The sequence below is a fragment of the Augochlora pura genome, chromosome 9 (genome assembly GCF_028453695.1).
Source record: "Augochlora pura isolate Apur16 chromosome 9, APUR_v2.2.1, whole genome shotgun sequence".
Classification (NCBI taxonomy): domain Eukaryota; kingdom Metazoa; phylum Arthropoda; class Insecta; order Hymenoptera; family Halictidae; genus Augochlora; species Augochlora pura.
In genome coordinates, this window is record NC_135780.1 from 10,720,426 (window position 1) to 10,733,267 (window position 12,842).

General features: G+C 42.5%; 1 protein-coding gene and 1 pseudogene across 2 annotated transcripts in view; both read left to right on the forward strand.

Moving 5' to 3' along the window:
• LOC144475135 (uncharacterized) overlaps positions 1-12,842 on the forward strand; it is a 159,839-nt gene that overhangs the window by 141,806 nt on the left and 5,191 nt on the right. The window lies entirely within an intron of this gene.
• LOC144475136 (small conductance calcium-activated potassium channel protein pseudogene) overlaps positions 1-12,842 on the forward strand; it is a 32,824-nt pseudogene that overhangs the window by 8,944 nt on the left and 11,038 nt on the right. Inside the window, exon 2 of the transcript XR_013494810.1 lies at positions 2,122-2,857. The product of XR_013494810.1 is annotated as a small conductance calcium-activated potassium channel protein pseudogene (transcript). The remainder of the gene's footprint in view (positions 1-2,121; positions 2,858-12,842) is intronic.

Sequence of the window (12,842 nt, forward strand, 5' to 3'; positions counted from 1 at the left end):
GTCTCCGTGGCGAACACGCGCCGCCATAAATCATATCCGCGGGTGAATCGCGGACACGCGCCACGACAAGTCTCGTTCAGTTTTGATTGGCTCTGTCGATCTATCGATAAACGCGCGTCGGCGATCGTCTAAATTGACTGATCAAACGGTCGCCGCATCGTGCCCGCGTGACAGCGACAGAAAGAAATCGTCCTCGAATTACACTTGAATCAATATACACGCCGGACGAGCCGGTCCGTCACCCTCTTTCAACCCTTTGCGGTCGAAGTCAGCTTCAACCGGTAATCCATAATATTTTTATCGATTTATACTGTTTTCGTTTTATATTGTTCGGGGAACTTTTTATACAGCGTGATAATTAATTTTGTGGCACGTGTAATAGTTAACAATGGTCGTAAGAATTTTTTAAATATTGGCGGAGGTTGATGAAAATGATTTGGAAGCGTGGTTATTTAACCGCGCAGTAGTTAACAGCTCTTAACAATTTTTTAGGTCTAAGGGAAGTTAATAAAGTCATTTAGAAATGTGATTATATTACCGCGCAACAATTAGCAGCTCTTAACAATTTTCTAAATATTAGTAAAATAGATGAAAATGATTTAAAAGCGTGATCAATCTAATCGTGTAACAGTTATCAACTCTTGACAATTTTCTAAATATTAATAAACTTAATGAAAATGATTTAGAAACGTAATCATTTAACCACGCAACAGTTAACAATTCTTAAAAATTTCCTAAATACAAGTAAACTTGATAAAAATAATTTAGAAACCTATCGGGATCATTTTTAGCAGCTTCTTAGAGCCGTCACTCGGTCCCAAAGGGTCGATTCGTCGGCGAAGGAATTTTACCCACAGCTTCCTCGCTTCTGCCGCGCGGCACCAATAGAATCGACGCCGCCGTAGCAGTCCATTTCCTCGAAAATTTCACGCGCCGCTGTAACGCGTTTCCTTTTCGACCAAAATCTCTGGCAGCGACAGTGAAAAATGACTGATTCGACGCGAAACGATCGGGCATTAAAACAACGGACAAAAAAACCACTCCGCGATAAAACACAATCTACCGTTCATGCGCGCGCGCGCGCGAGATCCGTGTAATAGAAGCGCCGCTGTATATAGATCACCGTTGCAAAATGGACGCGGGGCGACAAATAAAATCCTCGATTTTTTATACGCGAAGCTGCGCGCGCTGTTCGACGAGAGGAAAATATTGTTGGTGGAGAGAAACTCCGAAACTTCTCTGCGATCACTGTCCCTTAACCCTTTGCACTATAATGACGAGTTAGATTTGTTATAAAGATTATATGTAAGAGGTGTTAAATATGAATATTATTAGTTTCTTCTAAATTGGAATTAAATTGAATTCTTCTGTTATCAGAGTGTAGAAACTAAATTAAATACAGACAATAGGAGAAATGAAGATTATTTGAAATAAAGACAATAGAAGAAACAAAAATTGTCTGGTGCTATTAAGGAAAATATTAATATTAAAAATATAAATATAAAAATTAAGGAGAAATAAGTGACAATAAATGCAGTGTAAAAGGAGTTGTAGTGCAAGGGGTTAATTTAATAATAGTAACAATTATTATTATTGTTATTATTTGTTAACGAGCTCGGTAAGGCTTTCTATAGTAAAGAATATATTTATAATTTACTATATTGCAATTTATCACATTATTTCTACTATTTACAATTTCCTAAATTATAAATAGTTGTTTCTGTGATAAAAGCATAGAATACGCAGATAAATTATTTTTATGCTTTTAATTTCTGTATTATTTACAATTTACAATGTTCAAATTGACTACGATTTGCTACATTGTTACTGGTATTTAGAATCTCCTAAATTCCAGATAGCCATTTCTAATTTACAATTTACTATATTATTACTATTATTTATAACCTCCGAAGCTAGTCATTTCTACGACAAAAGCTGTCTAATAATCACCAAAATTAAGAAACTCCCTAATTTGTAACAAATAAGCCATAAGAACGTCGCCGCGTCGAATTAAAATTCCACAGCCGTTTCGAAATCGGACGGCAAAAGACGGCGGTCAAATAAACAGGTTGACCAACCTCGAGCCGCCAACGCACCAACGACCAGCGCCGCCGGTTTCAGAGGATCGAATCGGTGGCCGGCGAAGGATTCGATATCTCGCTCATCGGCGCGCGCCGCGCCGCGAATCGGTAGTCGCTTGAACCATTAACGCGAGCCGCGCACAGAGGGCGGGTCGAGCGCGAGACCGCGTGATCATAGTGTTCGGCGTCGTCGGACCCCCGCGAAATCATCGGCCTTAGCGAGCGTGGATCGGCGTGAGCGGAGATCATGCTGCGGCCGGGACGACGATGAAGTTCGCCGTCGGAACCGGATGCCGCGCGGACCCGGCGCTCGTCGTTCGCTCGCGACGCCTGTGCTCGCCGGCCGTCCGCGAACACGCCGTGCCAATGCGCCGGCGCGTCGGCGACCCTCGCCGACCAATCGGGACCGTCGTGTCCGCTCGGATTGAAATCGGCGCGGCGCAGCAACGTCTCGAGTACACGCCGCCGAATCGGGACCGTCGTCTCCGCTTCGATTGAAAACCAGGCGCGGCTCGAGAACCACGCCGCCCGTCGCGCTAAATTCGTTCCGAACGATGAACGGTGAGAACGCGGCATTCTTGGACATGTGTGAATCGGTGATGATACCGGAGAAACGATCACGCGCCGCGATGCGGCTGACGGTACGCGGTACGTTTAGTGAAGTGCGCCACGGCGATAAACAAACAGAGTCGCGTTACAGTGCCACCAACGACAACCCCGGCTCGGCGGATCTGACTTGAGGAGGGAGCGGAACAGCCGTAAATGTCACTGAGAAGGTTGGTACACCTGTCGGCCGCGCGGGCCTTCTTCGCGGTCGCTGTTAGGTCGATCGTGCGACTGTTCGGATTATGCGATTTTTATTCCTGCTTTGGAATATCAGCGATTCGGTGTTTCAAAGTTTTAATGGCTCTTTGATGGAAGAGTTTTGTCTCTGGGAGCAATCTATTGTTTCGTTTTGGTGGAAGGGTTGCTGCTATGTTTTACTTGCTTCGAGCATTTAATGTACTCATTGCTGGGGTTGTTTTAGAGAAGTCTGTTGTGGACACTGGGTTTTTTGCTATTGTATCAATTAATTATGTGTAGAAAATAATAGTAATAATAATGAATAAAATGGACAATAGATGTCTAGCCTAGCTAATCATTCTCTGTAAAATAGAGAATAGATCTCTGGCCTATCTAATTATTCTCTATATAATAGAGAATAGATGTCTATAATATCTAATTATTCTCTACATAATACAGAATGGTTATCTACCCTGTCTAATTATTCTCTATATAATAGAGAATACATATCTATCCTGTCTAATTGTTCTCTACATAACAGAGCATAATATTGAATAAAAAATAATAATAATAAGTAAATAATAGCAAGAAGCAAAAATTGATACTAAGTAAAGAATAGTAACATATTAATTATTTTTCTTTCATCAGTAATGAACCTTTAACCCTTCGCACTCGAATGGCGACTCTGAGGCACCACTGAAATTATTTTCAAAATTCCTATTAAAATTCCATCACGTTTCAAAATCATTTCTATAACAACAAAGTTAAGATTTATAAAATCGTCGAGCAGTGAAGCTGTTAAAAGTGCACTTTTTATCGCATATTATAGAAATACCATAAGCCAGGAAAATTATTTCACATTTACAGTTCAAACGGCATCGAGCGCAAAGGGTTAAGACTGTGTAGAATCTCTGACAGTCTAAAATCGCGAACATTATAAACGAGATAATCGGCATCGAATTCTCTCTCTCTCTCTTTCTTTTTCTATAATTATTTAAAAGAACGGTGGACGACGACCGTCTTGAAACGAGAAAAAATGCTCGTAGCCACTCGCGGGGAGAATAGCCCGGGCAATTGAGACGTCAAAATAAAATCACATCGCCCGTAAGACGGCCGAAAAGTGTCATTCCACAGTCTCTCCAAGGTTCTCCAGTAAATCGAGAACGTTCAGCGAGCAGCAGCCCCGGCGAGGGACACCGCAAGAGCCACTTCTCCGGTAAATGGCGGGGGAGGAAGGAGCGCCGCAACGCCCACGCTCGGGGTTGAAAGAGCAAGAGATGGAAAGAGCAGAAAGTGCGAGAGCGAGGGAGACGGATAGAGATAGAGGGAAAGAGAGATAGAAGGAGAGAGAGGTAGAGAAAAAGAGAGTCGCCAGGACGCGTTCGTCTTATTTACGTAGAGAGAGAGAAAGAGATACGATTAGAGATAGAGAGAAAGAGAGAGATAGAGAGAAAGAGAGATAGAGAGAGAAAGAGAAAAAGAGAGTCGCCAGGACGCGTTCGCCTTATTTACCTAGAGAGAGAAAGAGATACGGTTATGTCAGGTTATGTTAGATACGGTTAGAGATAGATAGAAAGAGAGGGGGACGTAGATAGAGGAGAAAAAGAGAGTCGGCAGGACGCGTTCTTCGTCTTCTTATTTACCTTTTCCGCTGCTTTCCAGGCTAACGGATTTCATTCGTATGCAGATTAGAGCCGGGCGCGGGACGCGCGCAATATGGCGGCGCACAATGGCCGCGACGGGAAACCCGGCTTAGCCGATTGTGTTACGTCCGCTGTGGGCCAGCTCGACTGGAAAAAATACTCGGCTTCCCCCCCACGGAAAAATGCCGCGGCATAGTAATTCCTATTTCGGACGGCGCGGCTCGAAGGGAAAGGAAAGAGACCTTTCCCCCTCCACGATTTTCATCGCACCCTCGTATCGCGGCTCGAACCCCCGGCAAAGATTTCGGCGGGCAGAAATCTTTTCGTCTTTCTTCGCGGAACGCGTTTCAGCGCCACTTCGCGTGAACGAGACCCGAAAATCGGCCGTTTTACCGCGTTTATTAACACTGTCACGTACGCGCGATTCACGCGGCCTCGTGCAACAGCCTCTTTTCGTGGGTGGGAAGCCTTTTTTCGAGAATCGCATTTTGCTACTGAAAAGATCCGTCAGTGAATATTAGAATTATCAATTTGTTATGGGAATAATTAATTACTAAACCCTATTAGAACTATAAATTGAACTTTAATCAGAACTTTAATTATTTAAAGAAAGGTGTAAAATACGTCCTTTTTATTTGAGATATTTTAGGTAACTAACACGAATCAATTCAACAAAAACAATAACGATCAGAAGAGATTCAATAAACCATCGCATGCCTTCACATCTTAAACATATTCGGTGGTAAATAACAATTTGATTGATTTTTGCATTTCAACTTATTTGTTGAAATTCGACAGTGCCGTTAACATACTGAAAACTTTGACAAAATTGTGTGTTATTAATTTGAACAAAAGTTAAACACTGTGGAAACATGAAAGAGGATACTTTACAGTTTCAATATTGTAATCAGAAATTTATTTTTCTTTCGGCCACTGGAAATGTAGCACAATCTTAACCCTTTGCGCTCGAGTGAAAAGGGTAAAATTATTCTATCGCGTTTCCAAAATAATTTGTATGCTAACAAGGTTTAAATTTAAAAAATTGTTAACTGCAAAACTATTGGTACGAGTCACAAGAATCAATTTCGTAGGTACAAGATACATATTATTGTATATTATAATTACATATTATATATTATAGTTAAAATAGCGTCGAGTGCAAAGGGTTCACATCTTCGTTTGTATTTTACTTATCTTATTCATTGCACGGGTTAACTGATATTTAAAAAATTATACAATAATATTGAAGCACACAGTATTATTGAAATTAAAGTGTGCTTCGATATTATACAATATTATACAATAATATTGAAGCACACATTTATTTCAATAATAAATATAGAAATTGTTGGTTATTATGGCAACCGATTCGCAGGCTATTGCTAGGGGAAGAGCTGATTTATAGGTCGGTAAAATGTTAAGAATCGATTTTAGAAAAATATGGAAAAATTCCCAAACGTATATCTGAGAGAATACAAGCCTCGTGACTTTTGTCATAATTTTAATAGAGCAGGATAATAGAGCTAGAATTCTTTGCAACCCCCTAACTACCCTAATGGAAGATTTATTATATTAACTAACCTAATAGAAAATGTATTATATTAACTACCCTAATACAAGATTTATTATATTAACTACCCTAATAGAAAACTTATTATATTAACTACCCTAATACAAGATTTATTATATTAACTACCTTAATAGAAAATCTATTATAGTAACTACCCTAACACAAGATTTATTATATTAACTACCCTCTTAGAAAATTTATTATACTAACTACCCTAACAGAAAACTTATTATATTAACTACCCTAATACAAGATTTCCTTCCTCATCATACTCGGCCAGATCCTCCACCCTTTCCCTTTCACTTACAGTCAGACTATCTTAAACTAATTTCGAAGACTCGAGACAAAGATCCCGGTCTCCCGCCATTATACTAACTCCCCGCGGATCTCGAAAAATCCGTTCGCCAGCTGAAAACCATATTTACGTGGAAAGCTGACCGCGCGACGATCAGCTGGAAAAATTCGCCGGAGGTGAAAGGCGACGAGATCTCGGACTAAGTATAAGAAAACGAAGAAGAAAAAGAAGGAGAAAGAGGAAAAGAAAAAGAAGAAGAAGAAACGTTAACGCGGAACTTCTCTAACTATCGTCGCGGAGAGATGCCGCGCCGATAAGCGCAACATTGTTTCCGCGACCTCGTTCGCGACTGCCCCGCCCCCCACCCCCGGGTTGTCGCAGCCGGGGAGATGATGAAACGCCACCGGGCCCGGTTCTGATTCATAGACAAGCATGGAAAGTTTCCGCGACTTAGGCGCGCGCCGAACGTGCACGGACTGGCCGATCCGTTGGTCCGTGGCCGCAGCGACCCGGACAAATTACCAAAAAAGCTTGGCACGGGACCCGGTTCCCTCTTTAGGCCGGCGAGGGCTCGCGTCCCACGCGAAACCGGCTCTGCGACCCGCGAGCCGAAAACGTCCAGGAATCGATCGGAGTGGGGGGAGACCGGTTGGTTGTCGCGGCGGAATCAAAGCGCGCGGATTAAATTGATCGGGAACCGGGGGATCGATCGGACTCGTGCTCTGGCCGCAAGAATTTGCTTTGTAAACAAATGACGAATTACCGATTTTCCCGGCGGAATTTGTCAGCCTTGATCGAATCGTTGTCGGACCACTGCTGGAATGATTTTGACCCTCCGCTTTGTCACGGTTCTTATGCGAAGCACGTACAGTGGGCTACAAAAGTGTTCGTGCACCCTTGAAACTGCACCGACGTTTCTCAAATTAATTGAATTTGTTTAGGCGATGGGAACTGGTCTAGTAGGCAGAGTGCCAAATCCTAGTTTTACTTGAAATAGCAAGAGAAAATAAAGAGAACTTGTTTCTTAACTTTTTTTATCTTTATGCGTAAGGGTATTTGAAAAAATTCTCTATTTCGTGGGATTGTTAAAAAATTGTAACTCGTTTTATGCTGTACCAAGCTATGCTATGATTTTATTAGAACTCGATGTGTTACTTACACCTGTATCGAATATTGAATATATTGAATATTGAATATTGATCTTTATTGTATATAATAAATCGAATTGTTTACTTCACTTTTTCGGACAATATAATGTGCATGGAGCAAAGTGGAACTAATTGACGAGAACGTGGGAGTATTTGGATAAGGGAGCAGCTAATTAATTGCAATGCTAGTTTAAATTCTCCCTGGCGTGCACGATACGTCATGTTGCATATGGCGCATTACGTTGTACGTCACACGAAATTTGCTTTGCTCGCGAAAAGTAAATCTGTGCGATCGAGATAATTCAGTGGGTTCGAATCATTGCGACGAAAGTCACGTTTTACTCATTGCTTGAAGCGAGGAGTGTTATCGTCTACTAACTTGTCTATTTTTGATTAATTAAAATTGTTAAGATGATGTAGAGTCCTGTTAATTTTGGGAAAAGTTGATTTAGAGTGAAGTCAATTTAGAGTAAAGGTAATTTAGAGTAAAGGTAATTTAGAGTGAAGCTAGATTAATGAAGAAGAAAAAGATAATTATATAACTCTGTTATTTATTACACACCATACATTACTATACATATTTTCAACGCTTCAAAGTGTATGGATTATATTTAAACAAATTACTCGGAGAACTAGATTCTACACCAAAGATTCGCATAAAGAGGAAATTCAGATTCTGTTACGAGCCTAATCGAATTCGATATTAGCAACCCGCGGAAAGAACGGGTTGACACTCGTCCCCAAGAAAAATGGCAGAATGAAAACCCTGTTATCTGCGATCGGCGCAAAAACTCCGCGGAAGTAGACTCGTATTACCGTCGACGAAAATCGAACGGAGCAGCAGTCGGTTCATCAAATCGTAGTCGAACCGTTCGAGTCTCGGACTTTGATCTCGCGCCGAGGCGGACAAAAAGGGAGAGACCGCGTCGTCAGCGCGTCGAGATTCAAAAAACTGGCGGCAAGTCGAAGCCGAGGGAAGAAATTACTCTCGCGAAAGGAGCGCCGCTCCTCAAAAGGCGGACCTGGAATTAAACGGAAATGGAAACGCGGAAGACGGTGGGGAAGAGAGACGGAGAGTGGGAAATAGAGAGAGAGAGAGAGGATGGGAGAGAAAGAGGGAAAGGGACGGACTGAGATAGAGACAGAGACAAAGACAAAAACAGAGACAGAGATAGAGACGAAAGCAGAGACAGAGACAAAGACAGAGAAAGGAAAAGGAAATAAGAAAATTAGAAAAGGAAAAAGAGAGAGAGAGACAGAATGAGACAGAGAAACAGACAGAGAGAGAATGAGAGAGAGAGGCAGATAGAAAGGAAGAAAAACATACACATAGAAAAAGATAGACAGAGAAACAGATAGAAAATGAAAAACGGCAAAAAGGACAGAAAATAAAAAGAAAGAAAAGAGAACATACAGCTAGGAAGTCGGATTTCGGTAAAAAAGCATCTCACGAAACACGAAGAAGTCTATCCATCCCCTCGCTATAAAGAGAACAAGAATTTAATTAGCGTAATCTCGCGGCCGAACGTCTGAATATTTGCAGCCGCGTCTACTTCGTCCCGGACGACAGCTTTGTCCGCGGCGATTCCCCGACTCTTCTTCCCCGGGTCTCGTCTTGGCCGGAAACACCTTTGAAATCCCTGGAAGGGTTCGCCTGTGTCGTTTCGACGTTAATTAAATTTCATTGGCCACCGGTGGACGATGTGACGCGGTCGCGAAGGATTGCTATTTCCACGGCCGGCGACGAAGTTTCAACCGAAAGGAATTTCGTAGCTTGGACCGGCGCTGATAGATCGGCCGATCGGCTAAGCGGTTTCCGTATCGGCGCATTCTGCTCGCGATTCTCGACATTTCTCGAATCGTTCATCAGAAGATTTTCTGTCGTGCGACCAGTTTCTTCGCGGACGGGGTTACTTGGATTTTCCTTGATGCTTTGGATAGTTTGAAGTTCGCTGGTGGACTTCTTGTTTAGTGAGTTTAGCGATCCTTGTCATAGGCAAAAATAGAGAGAGAGATAGAGATAGAGACAAAGACGGAGGCAGATAGAGACAAACGCAGAGACAGATAGGGACAGAGACAGAGACAGATAGGGACAGAGACAGGGACAGAAATAAAGACAGAGACAGATAGAGACAAACAGAGGCAGGCAGAGGTGAAGACAGAGACAGAGTCAAATTAAGACAAAGACAGGGGGAGACAGAGACAGAAACAAAGACATAGATAGAAACAAAGACATAGACAGACAGAGACAGAAACAAAGACATAGACAGACAGAAACAGAAACAAAGACATAGACAGACAGAGACAGAAACAAAGACATAGATAGAAACAAAGACATAGACAGACAGAGACAGAAACAAAGACATAGATAGAAACAAAGACATAGACAGACAGAGACAGATAGAGACAGAAACAAAGACATAGAGAGAGACAGAGACAAAGGCACATAGAAAGAGACAGAATGAAAATATAGAGACAGACAGAGTCAGACAGAAACAAAGACATAGACAGATACACAAATAATTGCAGACAGATAGGCACATAAACAGAGATAGAAACAAAGACAGGCGGAAACAGAGACCAATAGAGACAGAGACAGAAACAAAGACAGAGACAGAGACAGGAACAAAGACAGAGAGATACAAAGGCATAGACATAGACAGAAACAAAGACATAGACAGAGACAGAAACAAAAACATAGACAGAGACAGAAACAAAGACAGAGAGATACAAAGGCAATGACAGAAACAAAGACAGAGACAGAGACAGAAACAAAGACAGAGAGATACAAAGGCAATGACAGAAACAAAGACATAGACAGAGACAGAAAGAAAAATATAGACAGAGACAGAAACAAAGACATAGACAGAGACAGAAACAAAGACAGAGATAAATAGACAGATAGGCACATAGCCAGAGACAGAAACAAAAACAGAGACAGACAGAGATAGAGACAAAGCCAACGACAAAGACAGAGACAGACAGAGGCGAAGACAAAGACAGGCACAAAAAATACAGAAGCAAAGACATAACCTCGACAAAAACCGGGAATCTCGAGAGACGCCGACTCGCGAGACAGGAGCGGCGAAACCCAAAGAAAACGGTGTCGTATTCGCCGCGAAACTTGCTCAGCGTGTTTCGTCCTCGCCGCTGCAAGTACGACAGATTAATTTGTGATCCAACCGGGAGGCGTACGTCCGCCGATCTCATCTTCCCCGTCGACGAAAATGTAAATCTCCGCTAACAAAAATTCCTCGTTATCCCCGTAGTTCGCGAGTAAAGCAGAAAATTTTGTGCTACATCAGCCGCAAGTTATCTGGCGCGCGGCAGAGAGAAAGAGAGAAAAAGAAAGGGAGAGAGAGAGAGTGAACGTGTCAAGTCGACGGAAAATGCGAGCCAGTACCTAACACAAATATAGACAGCGAAATGAGTAATTTTTAAGGCTGACGTCATATGACAGCAAGTAGTGACATCCGCGGTTTAGTAGGGACATTGATTTATTTTATGATCTAGTCTATATATGGCTTATTTATTTATTTAACCATTTATCCATTTAGTTATTTCAGTGTTATTTATTCCTCGCGTTCGTTTATCTATTTATTATTATCATTTCTATTACTTTTTATATACTTTTATTGTTTACTTATTGTTACTTCTCGTTATAGTTTGTTATACGAAATATTAAAACTGGAAGCAACATTTTTTGTTTAAAAAAAAACACTGTTTTATTGAGCATAGTTTTTATTTAACGCTTAGAACAATCTTTATATAAATGAGGACTGGCCATGAATTTTCAGCGCAACGCCTCGTACAGTAAAAGTGCCACGTCGGATAGAGTGTTCGTACCGAAAGGGTTAATTGTCGCGTTGCATATTCCCCGGCAGAATCTCGTATCCTCAAACATTGTTCGCGACGGTTCTTAGCCAGAAAGAGAGTCTTAAACGGAAAGAAAGGAAAAAGGCGAGGAGGAGGAGGAGGTCTGTCATCCGTTTAAGAACGGCTGTGTCAGCAATCGTCGCGGCAACGAAAACCGCGCGCGGGCTTATTTTCGCGTGGTCCGCGTAGAACAAAAGCCTCGCCCTCGAAGGTCCTCCTCGCGGGGTCCGAGTTGAAGCGTCCTCGGCGGCCGAATAGAAAGACCATTGTTAGCTGCGACGTCGCCCTTTGTGTTTCCCTGCCGACAATTTTTCTCCGTCCGCGACTCGCCACGCAAAACACACACACACACACACAGCGCCGACGAAACAGGGATCAAACACATACACAAACACAGACATATGGAACGGCGATTGTTTCGGCAGCGTTTCCGTATCGGCGGCCGGACGATCCGAGCTTTCCCCCGCGACGACGAGTCCCCCGCGGGCTGTCTGCAGTTTAATTGGCCGCTGCTGGTTATTAAGACGATTTCTCGGTCCCACGGATTACCTCACCTCCGGCGCGTCGCGCCGTGCCGCGGAACTTAATTAACTCGACGAGCTCCGCCACACCTCCGGCGTACGCCGCTCAAAGGGGCCGGCCCGCCAGCCAGCCAGCCCGAAAAAAAAAAAGGACAGCCTCCCGCGGTGCCGGCTTTTGATAAAGCCCGCTGATAAGGCAGAGAAAACCGCCGCCGAAATAACCGAAACTGTGCTAATGAACTGTTGCGCTCCCTGGAGGCCGACCGCGGACGGCTAATGCTGCTTTAAGCTGCTCCCTGATTACGCTTTCACGAAACCGTGGAGGAGTCGGAGCGGTTCTTTTGCGATTTACCTGTAGGCCAACGCGTCCCATTAACGCGTCCATTATGCTCGCCGGACGGTCGGCTGCGGCGAAACGACGCGATGACGACGAAGAAATGATGGGTCAACGGAATGTATATTGCGGTGTCGTGATGATAATGTACTTCGTGGTTAACCCCTTGCAATACTTTTATCTTCGCAGTTACAATGACCAAATCATTTTCGATTGGAATAATTTCTTAGAGGAGAAACAAAATTAACATTTATAGTGTGCTTACATTTACTTCGACGCTTAAGTATTAGTGTAAAAAAGACAGAATTTTATATCGACTTGAAAAGACGAAATAATATTCATACTTAATAGGTTATTGTTAGAAATCATAATCACGAGTCAGATTCGTCAAAGTACGAATCGATATGCTTTGGGTATGAATTGGGGATCTTCAAACAAAGAAATTTTTCCTCTGGAAGCATACTCGCTAATGCTTCTTTCAATATAGATACTTAGTATTAAGAAAAGTATAATGATTAGTAAGATATAATTCAGTAAGGTACATCGTGTAAATAATTCAGATTTATTCGATATATTTCGAAAAAGAAATTG